Genomic DNA, 22,680 nt, shown 5'->3' with positions numbered 1-22,680 from the left:
CCCTTTTTTCCCCCTATTCCCCCTTTCTTTTACTCCCTTCCCCCCCCCCCCCTTTTTTTTTAGCCAAGTACTTCACAAATAAATAGCTGATTAGGTCAACAGAGCTAATAGCACACGCCTGATTCAATGCTACTATACATAGCTTAATATCTTGTTCTTATCTTAGATATTTCCTGCCCAGAAATAAACATAACAAGCCCTGAGCTCCAGAACAATTTAGACAGATCTACCACTGGCTATCTTAATATACACCTATAGTATGACATGAGACAAAGAAGGCTTAGGAAAGAGCAAGATTCTTAAAACGGTTTACAGAGGTCACCACAAGCATAGTTCACTTTGACTTTCTCAGTCCTAGAGACCTCTGTCTGGGCCACAATCAACAATCCTGATTTTAATTATAGTTCAGACAAAGCAAGGAGACAAGTGGCTCAGGTAGATAGATAATCAAGGGTAAAACCTTCCATATGCCCCAGTCAGATAACGGATAGGGGCTCCTTTGACTTGTATGTCTTAATCACAGGTGGTAGCGCTTTATTTATAGTGTAGAGCCTCAAATCCTTATTTACTCGGCAAACCTTTCTTTCTTCGGCCGTAATAGCTCCCTGCACCCCCCTGCCCTGTTAATGTTGAATCCAATTAAGTCACAACAGTACAACTTATTAACATCGGCCCTCAGACTGATGCATATTTCACAGCTTCCATAAACCAAGGAATAGGTAGAGGGTGGGGGGTATCAAACAAAGGGTATAAATGGCAAAACTTATTTTATTTTTTTCGATTCTCTCTCCGCTGGTAATACTGCCTGTGTGAGCCGAAGATCTCCCCGGTACTTGAGTAAGTAGGGTGGCTTGGTCTTTTTCCCACCTCCTATCCCAGGGCAGGCCGACAACAAAGTGAAGAGCGGCAGAGCTCTGTCTCACCTTACGATCCTTTCTTGCCCCTGGGGTTCTGGGAGGTGTGTCAGTATCCTGTCTGAGGAACGACCGATGGATTTGTCGAAATCCCCTCTGCTGAGTCTTCAATGGCTTGTCTCCTATCCCGGGGCTAAAGGCTGTTGTGAGCAGCGTCAGCTGCCTCGGCTTTCTGCTTTATTTTTAACATTATCAAAACAAAAACTTCACCTATTTCTAGACATGATATCTCTTTTAGTGCTTAGGTTGACATGGAAGCTTTCTGATAGTGTTTAATGGGGTATCTGGTTGCAATACTAAGGCAGATTATTGAACAAAATATTGCAGGCAGTGATCTTCCATATGCTGAGATTTCCAGCTATTATATCCAGATGTGGTTGAAAATCGCAGCTTAAACTGTGGTTAGCCATGGGTATTTGATGCCTGGGTGCGGAAATATTTTGCTGTTACACACATATATGCACACACAAACGCACATTTATATGCAAGCACAAACACACATATACTGTACATGCCCAAGCACAAACCCACACACACACTAACCCACAAACACATGCGCACACACACATACATGCACACATAAATGCACATATACATGCGCAAGCACAAACACACGCACTAACCCACAAACACACTTTTATATGCACACACAAACGCACATATACATGCCCAAGCACAAACACACATATACATGCTAAAACACACACACTAACCCACAAACACATGCGCACACACACATACATGCACACAGAAACACACATTCACACACACATTCACACGCACATATACATGCACACACATACATGCACACACAAACAAACACATGTACATACATAGTTTCCCTTATGGGGTAGTAGCTAACGGCTAGGGTAGTTTGTGTCTATACAGGATTTGAAAGCTAGGGTAGTTTGTGCCTATGCAGGAGGCGAAAGCTAGGGTAGTTTGTGCCTATGCAGGGGGTGAAAGCTAGGGTAGTTTGTGCCTATGCAGGGGGTGAAAGCTAGGGTAGTTTGTGCCTATGCAGCAGGCGAAAGCTAGGGTAGTTTGGATCTATGCAGGGGGCAAAAGCTAGGGTAGTTTGGGTCTATGCAGGGGGCAAAAGCTAGGGTAGTTTGGGTCTATGCAGGGGGCAAAAGCTTGGGTAGTTTGTGCCTATGCAGGAGGCGAAAGCTAGGGTAGTTTGGATCTATGCTGGGGGCAAAAGCTAGGGTAGTTTGGGTCTATGCAGGAGGCAAAAGCTAGGGTAGTTTGGATCTATGCAGGGGGCAGGCAAAAGCTAGGGTAGTTTGGGTCTATGCAGAAGGCAAAAGCTAGGGTAGTTTGGGTCTATGCAGGGGGCAAAAGCTAGGGTAGTTTGTGTCTATGCAGGGGCGAAAGCCAAGGTAGTTTGTGCCTATGCAGGGGGCAAAAGCAAGGGTGGTTTGGATCTATGCAGGGGGCAAAAGCTTGAGTAGTTTGGGTCTATGCAGAAGGCAAAAGCTAGGGTAGTTTGGGTCTATGCAGGGGGCAAAAGCTTAGGTAGTTTGGGTCTATGCAGAAGGCAAAAGCTAGGGTAGTTTGGGTCTATGCAGGGGGCAAAAGCTTAGGTAGTTTGGGTCTATGCATGGGGCAAAAGCTAGGGTAGTTTGGGTCTATGCAGGGGGCAAAAGCTAGGGTAGTTTGGGTCTATGCAGGGGGCAAAAGCTAGGGTAGGTTGGGTCTATGCAGGGGTCAAAAGCTAGTGTAGTTTGGGTCTATGCAGGGGGCAAACGCTAGGATTGTTTGGGTCTATGCAGGATGCGAAAACTAGGGTAGTTTGGGTCTATTCAGGGGGGTAAAAGCTTAGGGTAGTTTGGGTCTATGCAGGGGGCAAAAGCTAGGGTTGTTTGTGCCTATTCAGGGGGCAAAAGCTAGGGTAGTTTGGGTCTATGCATGGGGCAAAAGCTAGGGTAGTTTGGGTCTTTGCAGGGGCAAAAGCTAGGGTAGTTTGGGTCTATGCATGGGGCAAAAGCTAGGGTAGTTTGGGTCTTTGCAGGGGCAAAAGCTAGGGTAGTTTGGGTCTATGCATGGGGCAAAAGCTAGGGTAGTTTGGGTCTATGCATGGGGCAAAAGCTAGGGTAGTTTGGGTCTATGCATGGGGCAAAAGCTAGGGTAGTTTGGGTCTATGCATGGGGCAAAAGCTAGAGTAGTTTGGGTATATGCAGGGGGCAAAAGCTAGGGTTGTTTGTGCCTTTTCAGGGGGCAAAAGCTAGGGTAGTTTGGGTCTTTGCAGGGGCAAAAGCTAGGGTAGTTTGGGTCTATGCATGGGGCAAAAGCTAGGGTAATTTGGGTCTATGCATGGGGCAAAAGCTAGGGTTGTTTGTGCCTATGCAGGGGGCAAGGTGTGTGGAAGCTGAGAGCCTGGAGACTGAGACCTGACAGCTGTGCTGTGCTCAATTGGTTCTCATTACCTTAATATCTCCCACCCCCTTTTAAACTGCTGACCAATGTGACATACTGGCATAGATTCCAATTGGAACAAAATGGCAGAGGAACTCAAGGCCCTGACTCCCTATCCACAATGCTCTATAGGGACTGGGGCCTGGCTTCGACTCAGAGCCTGGAAGTGAGCTACTGCCCTGCTGTGCTGTTCACCAGCTGTTTCTTGGAATGGCGAACACCTCAAACGTGCATTGTTGTAGCTAGTCAGTGTGTACACTAGGATTAGGCTCTGCGGTTAGAATTACCCCACGGATCTTAGGAGTTAACAGTAGTTTTCCCTCACTGTAATGTCACCTGCATCATCCCTGCACATGCTTTGTTGCTACAGCCACATTCCTTGCATGGCGAAATTTTGGCAAACATTATTATGCCATAGAGGTGATTTTTTTAAGTTAACAGTAGGCCCAAGCAAGTATACGTGAAGTTAAAACTTGCATTTGTTTATATTAATATAACTCCATGAAAGCGAAAATAAAACACTAAAGACAACATTATGCCCTAAACCAGTGATTTTTAACCTTTTTTTTGCCGTGGCACACTTTTTTACATTAAAAAATCCTGTGGCACACCACCATCCCAAAATTTTAAAAAAATCACACATTCTTGCCTAATACAGCATATATATATACACATACACACAAACACACACATACTGTATGTATTGTGCTGTTATGCCATGCCTCCTACAAACTACTCCTGCACTGGGAGTAAAAAACAAGCAAAGTTTAAAAAATATGTCACACTGTTGTCAGTCTGCCGTGGCACACCTGAGGATCTCTCACGGCACACTAGTGTGCCACGGCACACTGGTTGAAAAACACTGCCCTAAACGATGCAGATCAAGTTTCCTACAGAATTGCTCGACATACAGTTCTTGTACTGTGGCTAAGGATTCTGGGTAATTTAGATTCAAATGAGACTCGTAATACAGCATCTATAGCTTCAGTCTACTTTGACAGTAATTAACTTTTGGTGTGTAAATAGTCTCTTTCTTTTTAAATATGACAATGAACTTATTTAAATCTCTTTTAATACTAATTTTATCATTGTTTTTATTTCTTTTGTAATAGAAATAATGGATGAGGTTCCAAACCATGTACAGGCAGCCATAAATAGAGCATGTTTCTCCACCCCTTCCCTTTTAGTCTGGTAGGAGAAAACCAGAAACCGTTGGGTAAATTGCCTCTTAGTCAAAACCAGAGAAAAAAATAAAAGTAATTGCACAATTTAACATCATTTATTTAATGATAATTTGTTCAATAAACACTGAAATTGTTTAATATTAGATCATTTTAGCTAAATATTGGGTAGATTTTCAGCCGGGTGGTCAGTAAAATCACCTGGGTGGTGCACCCATTAAAAAGGGCCTTGGGGAGAACACTGTATACCGAAGAGTAATGTTCAAGTAACGCAGGAAAACTTCCCACTAATAAAAACTCTGTTTCCTTTTCTCTAAAAAGCACGGTGTTCTCTATCTCTCTTTAATGCTGTGCATGTGTTTGTGTGTGTGTGGGTTTTCCTTTTAACTTGAAGTTTCCTGTCGGCTGAAATGAGAAAGAGAGGAAAGGCTGTGTGGGGGAGGGAGATGGGTGGAAAAATAAAAATGGGTTTGAATTCAAGGCCAAAGCTTTGCTAGCAGACAAGTGCAGGGAAAGCGTTGCTTAAGCACAATGCCCAGTGTTACATTCACACTCAGCCTTATTAGTGCTGTCTGCTAGTTTCTGATCATACGTACAATATATGTGTTTATTTCCCTTGTCTTATCATTGGTTGTTTTTTTTTCACTTACATGTGAGTTCTAGCTTTAGCCCACATACATGAAAACAGGGGGGTTTAGTATAAAGGCATAGGTAAAGCACAACTGTGTGGCATTTATTAAGCAAAAAATGCCTTTTGAAACCAAAGTATTCCCTAGTCTTAGACATATCTAATGTCGCCTCCTCTCAGATATGTGAAACAGGTGTTGACAGATTTTCATTTGGTAGAACGTAATATGCTATACTGTTAAAGGGACATTCTAGTTAAATCTGAATGCATAGCAGTACTTTGCAAATGAAGGGGTTAATCACTATCTTGCGCTTGTTTTCAGAACTTCTGCTGCTATAATTGTGTTTTTTTCCAGTGATCACAATCCTAAAATGCTTTTGCTGTTAATACTCTGAAGCTTGAAAACTGTACCTCCTGAAATTTGTTGCTAATTCCCAATGTGCAGGGTTAAGAACAAGCAAAATGGCAATTTTGGGTTTAGCAATTAAATCACATTTTGAAGGGCCCATATGCTGTTTGATCCCTTTTAGTAGTGTCTAGTGATGCTAATAGGTGATGTGTTTAATTAATCTGTTGTGCTCCAAACCCAGATATATGTGTGTGTATGTGTCTTTCTAAGTAATTGGAACAAGGTCATTATCAGTATACTGTATATGTTTTAGCGTAGAAGTGCTTATTATTATTTAGTTTTTTATTTTTAACCCCTTCACAATCTAATGACGTTCTATGCCGTCCTAACCGCACTGGGCTCGAAAGCCCTTAGGACGGCATAGAACGTCATCACCGTTTGGCTGTACGGAAGCCAAAGGCTCTTCGTAAACGGGATCATGGGCTAAAGGGCATGCCTAGCATTATAGGGCACTCCCCCCTGACATAATCCCATCATCGAAATCACGCGATCGTATGAGCGATCGCATGATTTCAGTTTTTTACTTATTTGTTTACATCAGAACTTTATCTGATTTGTTTAGTTCTCTTTGTATCCTTTGTTAGAAAGCATACTTAAGTAGGCTTAGGAGCTGGGAGCTAGCTGCTGATTGATGAATGCACATATATGCCTCTTTTCATCGACTTACCAATGTGTTCAGTTAGCTCCCAGTAATTCATTTCTGTTCCTTCAACAAAGGATACCAAGAGAATAAAGCTAATTAAATAATAGAAGTAAATTGGAAAGTTGTTTAAAAATTTATTCTGTATCTGAATCATGAAATACAAATGTTGTTTCATGTCCCCTTTAGTAAATTCTCCCCTAGAATGTTTACTCCCTTGAAAAGATTGAAGTGATTAAAACGTTTGAAAGCACTGACTAACAGTTTTCGTTTCTTACATTTTGAAAAGGGTTTATTTTGTTAGGTGCAAATGCTCGATCTTGGCAGGGTTACAGTGAGAATGGCTTAAGAAGGTCTTTGTGTCAAACCTCTTATACTGTTAAAAGCTGCTATTCAAATAATTTGCATGTAAACCAAGGTCTGAATGCATAACCAGCAGGGGTCCGTACCACACAAGCTAAATTGTGCTCTTTTATTAATAAATACACAATTCAGAGGCTAGTAACAGGGTAGATTTTAGGAAATGTAGCTCCTGAAAACTTAGATCCCGATTACATAAACTTCGCAGGATCAGATGTGGTTTTTCACGCTGACCCTCAAGGGGCTTTCCTGGTGGAATTATTGTAGAAAAAAGGGTCAGACCCTGCGAGTAGTGAGATGGCTCCTATATAAACTAATGGAGCTCGCTGGAAAGGGACACTACGCTCCATAGAGTGAAGTTAGCGGGGGGGGGGGGGTACTTTAAAAATGAAATCCTGCAGCCAAAATAAACCACTCACATTAAGCTGCTTTATGCATATAGCATGTTACAATTGCCTATATTTTCGTATGCATGTTTTTTTTCTTTTAGGATATTAAGTATTGTGAGTTTTTGAGAATAGCTCACCAACTTCTAACTGGCGAGAAAAAAATTGTGAGATCTGTAGAAAATCTTTATAAAATTACCCTGGTATTTTAAACACAATTTCATATACACCCATGTTTAGGCCATTTTTTCAAAAACAACAATTACACTTTGTATTTTGTACAAATTTCTATTTTTTTTTTTTTTTTTTTTTGCACATCCAGTGTACTTAACACTTTACACTGTGCATATGTAATACCATTTATTCCTGTGTAATTTGCATACACATTTTACATGTTTAATATGGGTAAAAAGTGGCTTTATAGAAATCTGCGAGGGAAATAGAAGGGCTGGCGAGCATTCTTAAATAATCTCACCAGCCAAGAGAGTTTTTTTTTTTTTTAAATAGAATCGGCCTTTGGTCACCTGAGTCACTTTATTTGGCCTTGGTCTAGTGTAAATGAATTACAATAAAACTACATACCACTAATAATGGTATGTTGAAGTGGGACACTGCTAGTGTGTACATATTTTGGGCTCAATTTATCATCTACTGACAGACAGGGGAGTACATATTTGCCCCTGTCAGCCGTGCACAACCAATCACACACGGGCAGAAGCTGTCAATCTCCCCGACTGGAATAAATCGGGAAGATTGAAATTCTCCACCTAAGAGGTGGAGAACAGGGCCGGGAAGCAACGGTCTGATGACCGCTGCTTGATAAATCCTGACTGCAGATTTGTTTGTGCGAACCTACAGTCGAAGGGGAAAGAAGGGCTTGATTATTTATACCCTTTGTGTAATGTTAAGATGATATACTTGCTTTTAACAACGCTTTCCAAAAAAGTATGTTTATTTCTCCAACATAGGTGTGTCCGGTCCACGGCGTCATCCTTACTTGTGGGATATTCTCCTCCCCAACAGGAAATGGCAAAGAGCCCAGCAAAGCTGGTCACATGATCCCTCCTAGGCTCCGCCTACCCCAGTCATTCTCTTTGCCGTTGTACAGGCAACATCTCCACGGAGATGGCTTAGAGTTTTTTAGTGTTTAACTGTAGTTTTTATTATTCAATCAAGAGTTTGTTATTTTAAAATAGTGCTGGTATGTACTATTTACTCAGAAACAGAAAAGAGATGAAGATTTCTGTTTGTATGAGGAAAATGATTTTAGCACCGTAACTAAAATCCATGGCTGTTCCACACAGGACTGTTGAGAGCAATTAACTTCAGTTGGGGGAACAGTGTGCAGTCTCTTACTGCTTGAGGTATGACACATTCTAACAAGACGATGTAATGCTGGAAGCTGTCATTTTCCCTATGGGATCCGGTAAGCCATGTTTATTAAGATAGTAAATAAGGGCTTCACAAGGGCTTATTAAGACTGTAGACTTTTTCTGGGCTAAATCGATTCATTATTAACACATATTTAGCCTTGAGGAATCATTTAATCTGGGTATTTTGATAAGATTATATCGGCAGGCACTGTTTTAGACACCTTATTCTTTAGGGACTTTCCCTAATCATTGTCAGAGCCTCATTTTCGCGCCGGTATGGCGCACTTGTTTTTGAGAACAATGGCATGCAGCTGCATGTGTGTGGAGCTCTGATACATAGAAAAGTCTTTCTGAAGGCATCATTTGGTATCGTATTCCCCTTTGGGCTTGGTTGGGTCTCAGCAAAGCAGATTCCAGGGACTGTAAAGGGGTTAAATATAAAAACGGCTCCGGTTCCGTTATTTTAAGGGTTAAAGCTTCCAAATTTGGTGTGCAATACTTTTAAGGCTTTAAGACACTGTGGTGAAATTTTGGTGAATTTTGAACAATTCCTTCATACTTTTTCGCAATTGCAGTAATAAAGTGTGTTTAGTTTAAAATTTAAAGTGACAGTAACGGTTTTATTTTAAAACGTTTTTTGTGCTTTGTTATCAAGTTTATGCCTGTTTAACATGTCTGAACTACCAGATAGATTGTGTTCTGACTGTGGGGAAACCAAGGTTCCTTCTCATTTAACTATATGTATTTTATGTCATAAAAAATTTTAGTAAAAATGATGCCCAAGATGATTCCTCAAGTGAGGGGAGTAAGCATGGTACTGCATCATCCCCTCCTTCGTCTACACCAGTCTTGCCCATACAGGAGGCCCCTAGTACATCTAGTGCGCCAATACTCCTTACTATGCAACATTTAACGGCTGTAATGGATAATTCTATCAAAAACATTTTAGCCAATATGCCCACTTATCAGCGAAAGCGCGACTGCTCTGTTTTAGAAAATTCTGTAGAGCATGAGAACGCTGATGATATGGTTTCTGAAGGGCCCCTACACCAGTCTGAGGGGGCCAGGGAGGTTTTGTCTGAGGGAGAAATTTCAGATTCAGGAAACATTTCTCAACAAGCTGAACCTGATGTGATTACTTTTAAATTTAAGTTGGAACATCTCCGCGCTCTGCTTAAGGAGGTGTTATCCAATTTGGATGATTGTGATTATCTGGTCATTCCAGAACCACTATGTAAAATGGAAAAGTTCTTAGAGGCCCCGGGGCCCCCCGAAGCTTTTCCTATATCCAAGCGGGTGGCGTACATTGTTAGTAAAGAATGGGACAGGCCCGGTATACCTTTAGTACCTCCCCCCATATTTATAAAATTGTTTTCCTATAGTCGACCCCAGAAAGGACTGATGGCAGACAGTCCCCAAGGTCGAGGGGGCGGTTTCTACTCTACACAAGCGCGCCACTATACCCATAGAAGATAGTTGTGCTTTCCAAGATCCTATGGATAAAAAATTAGAAGGTCTGCTAAAGATGTTTGTTCAGCAAGGTTCCCTTCTACAACCAATTGCATGCATTGTCCCTGTCACTGCAGCCGCGTGTTTCTAGTTTGATGAGCTAGGAAAGGCGATTATTAGTAATTCTTCTTCTTATGAGGAGATTATGGACAGAATTCGTGCTCTTAAATTGGCTAATTCTTTCACCCTAGACGCCACCTTGCAATTGGCTAGGTTAGCGGCGAAAAAATTCTGGGTTTGCTATTGTGGCGCAGAGCGCTTTGGTTAAAATCTTGGGCAGCGGATGCGTCTTCCAAGAACAAATTGCTTGACATTCCTTTCAAGGGGAAAACACTCTTTGGCCCTGACTTGAAAGAGATTATCTCTGATATCACTGGGGGCAAGGGCCACGCCCTTCCACAGGATAGGTCTTTTCAAGACCAAAAATAAACCTAAGTTTCGTCCCTTTCGCAGAAACGGATCAGCCCCAAGGGCTACGTCCTCTAAGCAGGAAGGTAATACTTCTCAAGCCAATCCAGCCTGGAGACCTATGCAAGGCTGGAACAAAGGAAAGCAGGCCAGGAAACCTGCCACTGCTACCAAGACAGCATGAAATGCGGGCCCCCGATCCGGGACCGGATCTGGTGGGGGGCAGACTCTCTCTCTTCGCTCAGGCTGGGGCAAGAGATGTTCTGGATCCTTGGGCGCTAGAAATAGTCTCCCAAGGTTATTCTCTGGAGTTCAAGGGGCTTCCTCCAAGGGGGAGGTTCCACAGGTCTCAGTTGTCTTCAGACCACATAAGAAGACAGGCATTCTTACATTGGGTAGAAGACCTGCTAAAAATGGGAGTGATTCATCCTGTTCCATTAGGAGAACAAGGGATGGGGTTCTACTCCAATCTGTTCATAGTTCCCAAAAAAGAGGGAACGTTCAGACCAATCTTAGATCTCAAGATCTTGAACAAGTTTCTCAAGGTTCCATCGTTCAAGATGGAAACCATTCGAACACTTCTTCCTTCCATCCAGGAAGGTCAATTCATGACCAAGGTGGATTTCAAGGATGCGTATCTACATATTCCTATCCACAAGGAACATCATCGGTTCCTAAGGTTTGCATTCCTGGACAAGCATTTCCAGTTCGTGGCGTTTTCTTTCGGGTTAGCCACTGCTCCTAGGATTTTCTCATAGGTACTAGGGTCCCTTCTGGCGGTGCTAAGACCAAGGGGCATTGCTGTAGTACCTTACTTGGACGACATTCTGATTCGAGCGTCGTCCCTTCCTCAAGTAAAGGCTCACACGGACATTGTCCTGGCCTTTCTCAGATCTCACGGATGGAAGGTGAACGTGGAAAAGAGTTCTCTATCTCCGTCAACGAGGGTTCCCTTCTTGGGAACTATAATAGAATCCTTAGATATGAGGATTTTTCTGACAGAAGCCAGAAAAACAAAACTTCTAGACTCTTGTCGGATACTTCATTCCGTTCCTCTTCCTTCCATAGCGCAGTGCATGGAAGTGATAGGTTTGATGGTAGCGGCAATGGACATAGTTCCTTTTGTGCGCATTCATCTAAGACCATTACAACTGTTCATGCTCAGTCAGTGGAATGGGGACTATTCAGACTTGTCTCCGAAGATACAAGTAAATCAGAGGACCAGAGACTCATTCCGTTGGTGGCTGTCCCTGGACAACCTGTCACAAGGGATGACCTTCCGCAGACCAGAGTGGGTCATTGTCACGACCGACGCCAGTCTGATGGGCTGGGGCGCGGTCTGGGGATCCCTGAAAGCTCAGGGTCTTTGGTCTCGGGTAGAATCTCTTCTACCGATAAATATTCTGGAACTGAGAGCGATATTCAATGCTCTCAAAGCTTGGCCTCAGCTAGCGAGGGCCAAGTTCATACATCAACCATCAGGGGGGAACAAGGAGTTCCCTAGCGATGGAAGAAGTGACCAAAATCATTCTATGGGCGGAGTCTCACTCCTGCCACCTGTCTGCTATCCACATCCCAGGAGTGGAAAATTGGGAAGCGGATTTTCTGAGTCGTCAGACATTGCATCCGGGGGAGTGGGAACTCCATCCGGAAATCTTTGCCCAAGTCACTCAACCGTGGGGCATTCCAGACATGGATCTGATGGCCTCTCGTCAGAACTTCAGAGTTCCTTACTACGGGTACAGATCCAGGGATCCCAAGGCGGCTCTAGTGGATGCACTAGTAGCACCTTGGACCTTCAAACTAGCTTATGTGTTCCCGCCGTTTCCTCTCATCCCCAGGCTGGTAGCCAGGATCAATCAGGAGAGGGCGTCGGTGATTTTGATAGCTCCTGCGTGGCCACGCAGGACTTGGTATGCAGATCTGGTGAATATGTCATCGGCTCCACCATGGAAGCTACCTTTGAGACGAGACCTTCTTGTTCTAGGTCCGTTCGACCCACTCCAGCTGACTGCTTGGAGATTGAACGCTTGATCTTATCAAAGCGAGGGTTCTCAGATTCTGTTATTAATACTCTTGTTCAGGCCTGAAAGCCTGTAACCAGAAAAATTACCACATAATTTGGTATATCTGTTGGTGTGAATCTGCAGGATTCCCTTGGGACAAGGTTAAGATTCCTAAGAGTCTATCCTTCCTTCGAGAAGGATTGGAAAAAGGATTCTCTGCAAGTTCCTTGATGGGACAGATTTCTGCCTTGTCTGTGTTACTTCACAAAAAGCTGGCAGCTGTGCCAGATGTTCTAGCCTTTGTTCAGGCTCTGGTTAGAATCAAGCCTGTTTACAAAATTTTGACTTCTCCTTGGAGTCTCAACCTAGTTCTTTCAGTTCTTCAGGGGGTTCCGTTTGAACCCTTACATTCCGTTGATATTAAGTTATTATCTTGGAAAGTTTTGTTTTTGGTTGCAATTTCTTCTGCTAGAAGAGTTTCAGAATTATCTGCTCTGCAGTGTTCTTCTCCTTATCTGGTGTTCCATGCAGATAAGGTGGTTTTGCGTACTAAACCTGGTTTTCTTCCAAAAGTTGTTTCTAACAAAAACATTAACCAGGAGATAGTTGTGCCTTCTTTGTGTCCTAATCCAGTTTCAAAGAAGGAACGTTTGTTGCACAACTTGGATGTAGTTCGTGCTCTCAAATTTTACTTAGCAACTACTAAGGATTTCAGACAAACTTTGTCTTTGTTTGTTGTTTATTCTGGTAAACGGAGAGGTCAAAAAGCAACTTCTACCTCTCTCTCCTTCTGGATTAAAAGCATTATCCGATTGGCTTATGAGACTGCCGGACGGCAGCCTCCTGAAAGAATCACAGCTCACTCCACTAGGGCTGTGGCTTCCACATGGGCCTTCAAGAACGAGGCTTCCGTTGATCAGATATGTAAGGCAGCGACTTGGTCTTCACTGCACACTTTTTCTAAATTTTACAAATTTGATACTTTTGCTTCTTCTGAGGCTATTTTTGGGAGAAAGGTTTTGCAAGCCGTGGTGCCTTCCATTTAGGTGACCTGATTTGCTCCCTCCCTTCATCCGTGTCCTAAAGCTTTGGTATTGGTTCCCACAAGTAAGGATGACGCCGTGGACCGGACACACCTATGTTGGAGAAAACAGAATTTATGTTTACCTGATAAATTGCTTTCTCCAACGGTGTGTCCGGTCCACGGCCCGCCCTGGTTTTTTTAATCAGGTCTGATAATTTATTTTCTTTAACTACAGTCACCACGGTAACATATGGTTTCTCCTATGCAAATATTCCTCCTTAACGTCGGTCGAATGACTGGGGTAGGCGGAGCCTAGGAGGGATCATGTGACCAGCTTTGCTGGGCTCTTTGCCATTTCCTGTTGGGGAGGAGAATATCCCACAAGTAAGGATGACGCCGTGGACCGGACACACCGTTGGAGAAAGCAATTTATCAGGTAAACATAAATTCTGTTTTCTTATCTGCAACTAACATATTGGGGTCTATTTCTGAAGCAGCGGATGCTGCCTCAGACCCACTCCTCTTCAGTTTCGTCTGAAGCAGAAGTTAAGAAGCAGCGGTCCTAAGACCGCTGCTCCTTAACTCGCCTGCCACCTCTGAGGTGGCGGACAGCAATCCGCCCAATCAAATACGATCGGGCTGATTGACACCCCCTGCTAGCAGCTGATTGGCCGCGAATCTGCAGGGGGTGGTATTGCACCAGCAGTTCACAAGAGCTACTTGTGCAATGATAAATGCCGACAGCGTATGCTGTCGGCATTTATCAATGTGCAGCGGACATGATCCGCTATATCGGATCATGTCCATCCGCACATTAATAAATGGACCACATTGACCATAATGGAAAGTGTACACATATGTCTTGTTAACTCCATGGTTCTCAGTGGCTACTGGGGGGAAAAAAAAGTGGTGTCCACATCGGTATATATATTTAGCAGGTAAGTAAATGGCATTATACAAAGCAGAATGAAATAGTATTGAATACAATAGCAATACAAATTCTCTGAAACAGCATTAAAACTTAAGACTTTTAATTGCAGTACAAGTCTTGTAAGCATAAGGCATTACAGTGTCTTCCAATAAATTGATACCACCTTAAAAAGGGTTACTGGGTTTTGAATAAACAATAATGTGATTTGCCTACTTGTGTGTGTGTGTGTGTGTGTGTGTGTATATATATATATATATATATATATATATATATATATATATATATATATATATATATATATATATATATATACTGTTGTGCCCCTCCCTTTTTTGCCTTTTGAGTACATTCCTTATTTTATTTTTGTATATAATTCTATAATTTCTATAAAGTTATGGGCGCTGTCATGTTTAAACTTGTGTTCATTATCTCTCTTTCCCTCTGAGGACAATAAGGGACACATATATTACAAACATTAAAAACACAGACATGTTTGCACACTATCTTTTTATTGCCTGGTTTTCACCAGTGAGAAGTACTCTACAAACACCTGGAAATTACCCATCATGCAGTTTTGATAGATGGATAGGACATAGTTGGCAGTTACTCTTCTGCGCCAATGAACACCAACCACTGTTTAGTTCTGTAGACTTGTTTCCCCTATGTCTGTCAGATTTTTGAGGCAAAAAATATAGAGCAATAAGGCCACAATAATTATTCCCATGCAAATTTGGGACTACAACTTCAGGACAGGCAGCGTCGACCCTAGTTAATGCATTGCTTTTGACACTTTGCTGGAGGACAGAATTGTTTGCATAATTACCTGAATGCACATGCCAGACCTGCCCCCAACTGCATATAATTCTCCCGCTAGCTGTCTTCTGCAGCTGAAATCTCCTCTCTACCTCCCCTTTTCTCACTCTCTAAGATGGCGTAGACAGCTGAGGACAGGGACCATTAATCTGACGATAAAATGAACTAGGCAAAACAGCAGAGCTGTCAACTGACAGTATCATATTGTGTGGCACACTATTTGGAGTCACCTTTCCAGGTGATTGAAATATGTAGACAACAGATGGTCTATAGTAAGGGAAACTAACCTTTCAAATGATGAGCTGGATTGAATTATGTTTTTGTTTAACACAAAGAGTTGGAAATGCTTTTTTTAAAAGTGCTGTTAATCAAAATGCAATGTATAATTCTATATAATCTTTAAATAAGCAATTCTTTATTAAGACAATGGAGCTGTACCACATAACTCGAGAAACACATTTTATCCATATAGAGCACTGGTTTTCAGTCCTGTCCTCAGGCCTTTTTCAGGATTACCTTGGGTGAGGGCAGGGAAAATAACCATGTTTTCAAATTTGCTAAGTATTTAATCTGTGCTCCAGTTCAGATATCCTACAAATGTGGCCTGTTGGGTAGGCCTGAGGACTGGTGTGAAAACCAGTGATATAGAGAGATCAGGAGTGGACCATTCGCATGGAACAGAAGCCGAATGTGTGCCAAGCAGCATGAGACATGTAGGCCTAGATAAAAAGCAGTACTGATTTGTGGCCTCAGCCTCTTAGATTGCATTGGTGCAGTCCGTATGGTCGTGCATTTATAATTCCTTTGCTTATTACTCCTGCAGAGAGAGAGAGCAATATTTTAACCACAATGCATTTATAATATTGCACAATATCAAGCATTTTTAAACTTGTTATTTTTAAAGTGAATGTATCATTTTAATATCAGCAGCTGCTGCTTGTATTAACGTCCCTGGAATTGTCTTTTTTATGTTGTAGACAGGATGGCCGTGTTACAGCCAATCAGAGACTGTATTACCTGAGCCTTATTTTCTATATGGTCCCAAGTCTCTAATCTTGCTTACTGTCTAGATATAGCTACTGCTGCATATGTAAACTTTGTTTACTAGAGTACAACATGGGTATTACTCACTTCTGACAGCTACACTAGGCTACAGAACATGCATTTATACATTTGCCTGAATGTCACCATATCCTCCGTGCAGCAGTGTATATAGGTTTTATGCTGCCCTTGGCACTCAAAATTCTGCTGCCCCCCTAAACACCCCTCCCCAAAAGTTTTAGGCCTTTTTTGGTCATAATATTTTTTGGTCATAGAGTAATGTGATTTTTTTTTATGGCATTTCCAAAATAAATATTCACACACAGGCACATAAACACACAGTTGCAGACATATTATTATTACTATTATCATCAGGTATTTGTAGACATATATACATACACATACATACAGACACACACATATAAACACACACATATAAACACATCTATCTATGGCTAAAAGCCAAAAGAATTTAAGGCAATAACTATCTGAATAAAAGAAAGGTTCAGAGCTACCTCTAAACTGTAAGCTTCATAGGCAGTCTCTTATTATACCCCCTTAGAATGTAAGCTCTTTGGGCAAAATCTCACATTATATATCTGTATCTGTGCTGCCCCCTCCCAATCTGCTGCCCTAGGCAAGTGCCTTGTTTGCCTAGGCCAAGATACGCCTCTGCCTCAGTGTAAATGCTGGATCACTTGTACTCTGCCACAGAGGTCAAACATTTTCATTGGTAATGTGCTATATCCCAATGAATGTGTGAAATAAAGTGCATTGCTGTTATATTTATCTTCAGTATTTCTTTAAATGAAACTTATCTTAACATTAAAGGGCCATGAAACCCACATTTTTTCTTTCATGATTTAGAAAGAGACTGTAATTTTAAACATCTTTCTAATTTACTTATATTATCTAATTTGTTTTATTCTCTTGATATTCTTTGCTGAAAAGCATATCTACATATGCTCAGTAGCTGCTGATTGGTTGCTGCACATAGAAGCCTCGTGTGATTGGCTCACCATGTGCATTGCTTTTTCTTCAACTAAGGATATCTAAAAAATGAAGCAAAATAAATAATAGAAGTAAATTGTAAGGTTGTTTAAATTTCTAGTCTCTATCTGAATCATGAAAGAAAGATTTTGGGTTTAGTGGCCCTTTAAGGCTGAAGTATCATGAAATGAGGTTCATACTCTAAACACTGCATCAGATATCTTTCTCTGACAGAACTTTATATGATGCCATTTGATATGCAAATCAATGTACACCATGAATTATGAATAGTTTTATCTATATTGTAAGACATTAGCCTCACAGTATAAAGGGTTAGATTACAAGTGGCACGCTAAAGTTAGTGCGGGTAGCGATAAGCAATATCGCAACCACGCTAACTTGCTCGTGTATTACACGTTGAAAGTAAATTTTGTGCTTGTCGGGTTAAAAAGAAAAAAATTGGTTTTCATGTCTCTTAACAAAAGAATACGTAAAAAGAAAAAAAATATATACATGCAAATGTTTTGTATTGCAGTATCTAATTGCTGATATATGATGTGTAGGAAGAAATTACTATAATGTTCTTTAATCAGTTGTTTGCAATTTTCGGAAAATCTTGGCTGAATTGCATGTCACTTACCATTTGAAAAAAATGACAATGCTTCATGGTGGACAAGGGGTAAATTTCCCAAGTAAAGATTTTCAGGAAGAAGGGGGCTGATAATGAGTAACGTGTATTTAAACCGTTCCTTGTGCATAGATTGGCTGGGAACATTGACAACTCTTAGACTTAATTTTAGCACTTGAGACGTAGGCTGGAGATGATGCATAAAATATCTGTTTAATTCTAGCAGTCCCATTCATTCATTGTCAAAGGTTTCTTTAAATCATACAGGCAAGCTTTCCTAACACATAGATAACTGCCCCTTCACCCCTGTATGTAGATGGTGAAAGGTGCATAGGGGAAATTGTCCGATTGGGGTTGCTATTTTTTCTTATAAATTACTTTGAAAGCTGATTTGGAACACTGAAATATATTCTGGTACAATGCAAAAAATATATTTTCCAAGTGCTCCTTGAATATGCGGAGTTCCAGACTGGAAGAGGTTAATGAGTCATGGCTGGGTCTTTAAAGCAAAAAAAAAAAACTACATTGTACCAATAATACCTTTCTCTGTACTGTAGCTGTGATTGCTCTCCTCCTGCTGCTTGTAAACTATGCAAAGTTAACTTATATCTTTTCACTTCTTAATATGCAACCACATTAACCTCTTGACTGACAGGACTGCAGTCAAGGGATTAATACACTGCAGAGAACTCTCATAATGAGAAGATTCTGCTTTAAATCTTATCTTTCTCATCTTTCACCTTTTCCTATTTTAAATTAAAGGGATAGGAAAGTCAAAATTAAACTTGCATGATTAAGAAAGAGCATGTCATTTTAAGACACTTATAAATTCACTTCTATTTTCAAATGTGCTCAGTTCTCTTGGTATCCCTTGTTGAACAATAATACGCACATATCCTACACTAGTGGGAACTAGCTGCTGATTGGTGCCTGTCTCTTGTGATTGGCTAACTAGATGTGCTAGCTGCCAGTAGTGCAATGCTGTTCCTTCAGCAAAGGATTACAAGAGAATGAAGCAAATTGGAAAGCTGTTTAAAATTGTATGTTCTATCCAAATAATGAAAGAAAATGTTGGGGTTTTCTGTCCCTTTAAGACAGGGTGTACTTTATACATTTAAACCATTACATTCATGGAAGGACTGAATAACTATCTTTGAAATTTCTTGTTTCACAAACAAAATCATCCACCATTCTGAACCCATTTTCTAATCAGTGAATTGAAGGAGTGTATAATCAGTAGCCAGGACCTTGGTGGGGGTGGCCTTTGAAGTAGGTGCTGTAGATCTTGAGGATAATTCTATATATCATATAACATCACTTTAAACACTAGATTGACCCACTGGATCAGATATGGGCTGGTATAATGTGATCATCAGCTGGAAACTGACAATCCTTACAGGTCACCTCCAGTGTAAGACAATGAATGCAGGACAAAAGCAATCCAGCACCCTAAAACTGTTATACTACACTGAACAAATTCTTTCTTCTTGTACAACGTTTCCTAACAGTCATTACTTTTTTTTAAGGTTTTCTTTATGGAGCCATAATCTAAAACCACAATACCAAGGTTCTATACAACAGCGTTTGGAAAACATTGCACTCAGATGATGCTTAACATAAGATCATAATTGAAAGTCTGAGCTGTCTATATTGTGAAAATGCTTTGCTGGCAAACAGCTAGTAATGTGCCATTCATTTTCCCAGCCCTCTTGTGAGCTATTTGCTGGCTAGCAGATCCCGGTGGTGATAGGAGATCACTCCTGCTTCCCGCACACGTCTCGGATCTTATCCAGACTCCTGACAATGTGCATTCCCCCAGCTGGGAACAGCTTTGCAACAACAAGCTACAAAAACGCCTCTTTCAGGACAGATGGCAGACCATTTCCGTTCAATCATAGCCTGTTTAGCTGCATCTACTCTGCTAGCATGTTGAATATTTCCTAGGATTGTTCATCTGTCATACAACTCTCTTACTGCCAAAAAGGCCTGTGATGCATGGCACTTATATGGCTAGGGAGCCCATACTACAGTCTACCTGTGAGAGACTATTTTTTATTTAAAACAAATATATGTAGATGGTGAAAGAGAGAAGGCACTAAAGTCATTTTCTGACTCAAGTGGAAGATCTAGGCTTTTTTTGTTGTTGAAAAGCTAGTGTGTCCAACACTTTCTCCTTGAATGTTTTTTGTCTGGCTCTCCAATTCTCCAAACCTAAAATTCTATATGTTTTAACCAGGGGGTATCTTGTAGCACTTTGTTCAGTTGCACCTACAATATATATATATATATACACACATTATATAAAAAGGTCTACACACCCCTGGCGCAAAAACAACACTGCACATCACCAAAAGAACACCATACCCACAGTGAAGCATGGTGGTGGCAGCATCATGCTTTGGGGCTGTTTTTCTTCAGCTGGAACTGGGGCCTTAGTTAAGCTAGAGGGAATTATGAACAGTTCTAAATACCAGTCAATATCGGCACAAAACCTTCAGGCTTCTGCTAGAAAGCTGAACATGAAGAGGAACTTCATCTTTCAGCATGACAACGATCCAAAGCATACATCCAAATCAACAAAGGAATGGCTTCACCAGAAGAAGATTAAAGTTTTGGAATGGCCTAGTCAGAGCCCAGACCTGAATCCAATCGTAAATCTGTGGGGTGATCTTAAGTGGGCTGTGCACAAGAGATGCCCTCACAATCTGACAGATTTTGAGTGTTTTTGCAAAGAAGAGTGGGCAAATCTTGCGAAGTCAAGATGTGCCATGCTGAAAAACTCATGCCCAAAAAGACTGAGTATTAGTTTAAAGGTGTGCACACTTATGCAACCATAGTATTTTAGCTTTTTATTTCTTCTTCCCTCTATCTAAAAGATTTTAGTTTGTTTTGCAATTGGGTTGTACAGTTTATAGGTCACATTAAAGGTGGAAAAAGTTCTGAAATGATTTATCTGTCTCATTTTTTTACATCACAGGAGCATATCTAAATAAACCCTGTATATTACAGCCATATAGCTACTGGCACAGGGCATATCTAAATAAACCCTGTATATTACAGCCCTATAGCTAATTGCACGGCATATCTACATAAACCCTGTATATTACAGTCATATAACTAATGGCACAGGACATATCTAAATAAACCCTGTATATTACAGCCTTATATAGCTACTGGCAGAGAAGTATCTAAATAAACCCTGTATAAAACGTCCGTATAGCTTAGTGGCACAATCCTGTGTATAAAAGGCAGATAGCTTTTGGCACAGAACACACCTAAATAAACCTAATATAACACCGGGCGCATGACTAATGCTTTTGTATCCCTTGTGATCAGCGTGTTTACTGATAATGTGCAAAACAGAAGAGATTACTACACAGCCCTTTAGGTTTTAGCAAAGACCTAACGTTTGTTTTTAATATGAAAAACTTAAAAATTGCCCAGCGAGATATTGTTCTATTTCCGCTTGATTCCCAGTACCCAGGTGTATTTCACACACACACTTGATAATTAACCATTTATATTGCTTGATAAATGTAGATCATGTTTAGATGAGACATGCCTGTAGATCATACACACAAGGACATAGTAATGAACCGGTTAACTGTGTTTTGGGCTACAAATGATTACAAATTAAGCAATCGATTGGATCCAGATGACACTGGCATGTCGGTTCAGCATTAATAAACAGATAGCACAGACTGCCCGGTCTAACCTATATACATGATCTGCTTTACACGAAGTGCAGTTCGCATCTGGGGAAATATATTACTGCCCGGTCTAACCTATGTATATGTTCTGCTTTACACGAAGTACAGTTCGCTTCTGGGAAATATATTACTGCCCGGTCTAACCTATGTATATGATCTGCTTTACACGAAGTGCAGTTCGCCTCTGGGAAATATATTACTGCCCGGTCTAACCTATGTGTATGATCTGCTTTCACGAGGTGCAGTTCGCCTCTGGGAAATATATTACTGCCCGGTCTAACCTATGTGTATGATCTGCTTTACACGAAGTGCAGTTCGCCTCTGGGGAAATATATTACTGCCCGGTCTAACCTATGTATATGATCTGCTTTACACAAACTGCAGTTCGCCTCTGGGGAAATATATTACTGCCCGGTCTAACCTATGTATATGATCTGCTTTACACGAAAGTGCAGTTCGCTTCTATTACTGCCCGGTCTAACCTGTGTGTATGATCTGCTTTAAATGAGGTGCAGTTCGCTTCTGGGACATATATTACTGCCCGGTCTAACCGATGTACGTGAGCTGCTTTACACGAGGTGCAGTTCGCCTCTGGGAAATATATTACTGCCAGGTCTTACCTATATACATGATGTGCTTTACATGAGGTGCTGTTCGCTTCTATTACTGCAGTGCCCGGTCTAACCTATGTATATGATCTGCTTACACGAGGTGCAGTTCGCCTCTGGGAAATATATTACTGCCCAGTCTAACCTATATACATGATCTGCTTTACACAAAGTACAGTTCGCCTCTGGGACATCTATTACTGCCCAGTCTAACCTATGTACATGATCTGCTTTACACAAAGTGCAGTTCGCCTCTGGGACATATATTACTGCCCGGTCTAACCTATGTACATGATCTGCTTTACACGAAGTGCAGTTCGCCTCTGGGACATATATTACTGCCCAGTCTAACCTATATACATGATGTGCTTTACACAAGGTGCAGTTCACCTCTGGGAAATATATTACTGCCAGGTCTAACCTATGTATATGATCTGCTTTACATTAGGTGCAGTTCGCCTCTGGGAAATCTATTACTGCCCGGTCTAACCTATGTATATGATCTGCTTTACACAGGTGCAGTTCGCCTCTGGGGAATCTATTACTGCCCGGTCTAACCTATATACATGATGTGCTTTACAAGAGTTGCAGTTCGCCTCTGGGAAATCTATTACTGCCCGGTCTAACCTATGTATATGATCTGCTTTACACAGGTGCAGTTCGCCTCTGGGAAATCTATTACTGCCCGGTCTAACCTATGTAT

At 41.3% G+C, this 22,680-nt stretch overlaps 1 protein-coding gene and 1 long non-coding RNA gene across 3 annotated transcripts in view; one reads left to right on the top strand and one right to left on the bottom strand.

The window, feature by feature from the left end:
• BCOR (BCL6 corepressor) overlaps window positions 1–22,680 on the top strand; it is a 299,651-nt gene that overhangs the window by 174,042 nt on the left and 102,929 nt on the right. The gene's annotated exons all lie outside the window — the stretch shown is intronic.
• Window positions 14,678–22,680, bottom strand: part of LOC128653277 (uncharacterized) — a 42,121-nt gene continuing 34,118 nt past the window's right edge. Inside the window, exon 2 of the long non-coding RNA XR_008401345.1 lies at window positions 14,678–15,817. This is a non-coding gene — a long non-coding RNA (uncharacterized LOC128653277). The remainder of the gene's footprint in view (window positions 15,818–22,680) is intronic.

Source organism: Bombina bombina, chromosome 3, assembly GCF_027579735.1.
Source record: "Bombina bombina isolate aBomBom1 chromosome 3, aBomBom1.pri, whole genome shotgun sequence".
Taxonomy (NCBI): Eukaryota; Metazoa; Chordata; class Amphibia; order Anura; family Bombinatoridae; genus Bombina; species Bombina bombina.
This window is presented reverse-complemented; position numbering and strand designations above follow the sequence as displayed.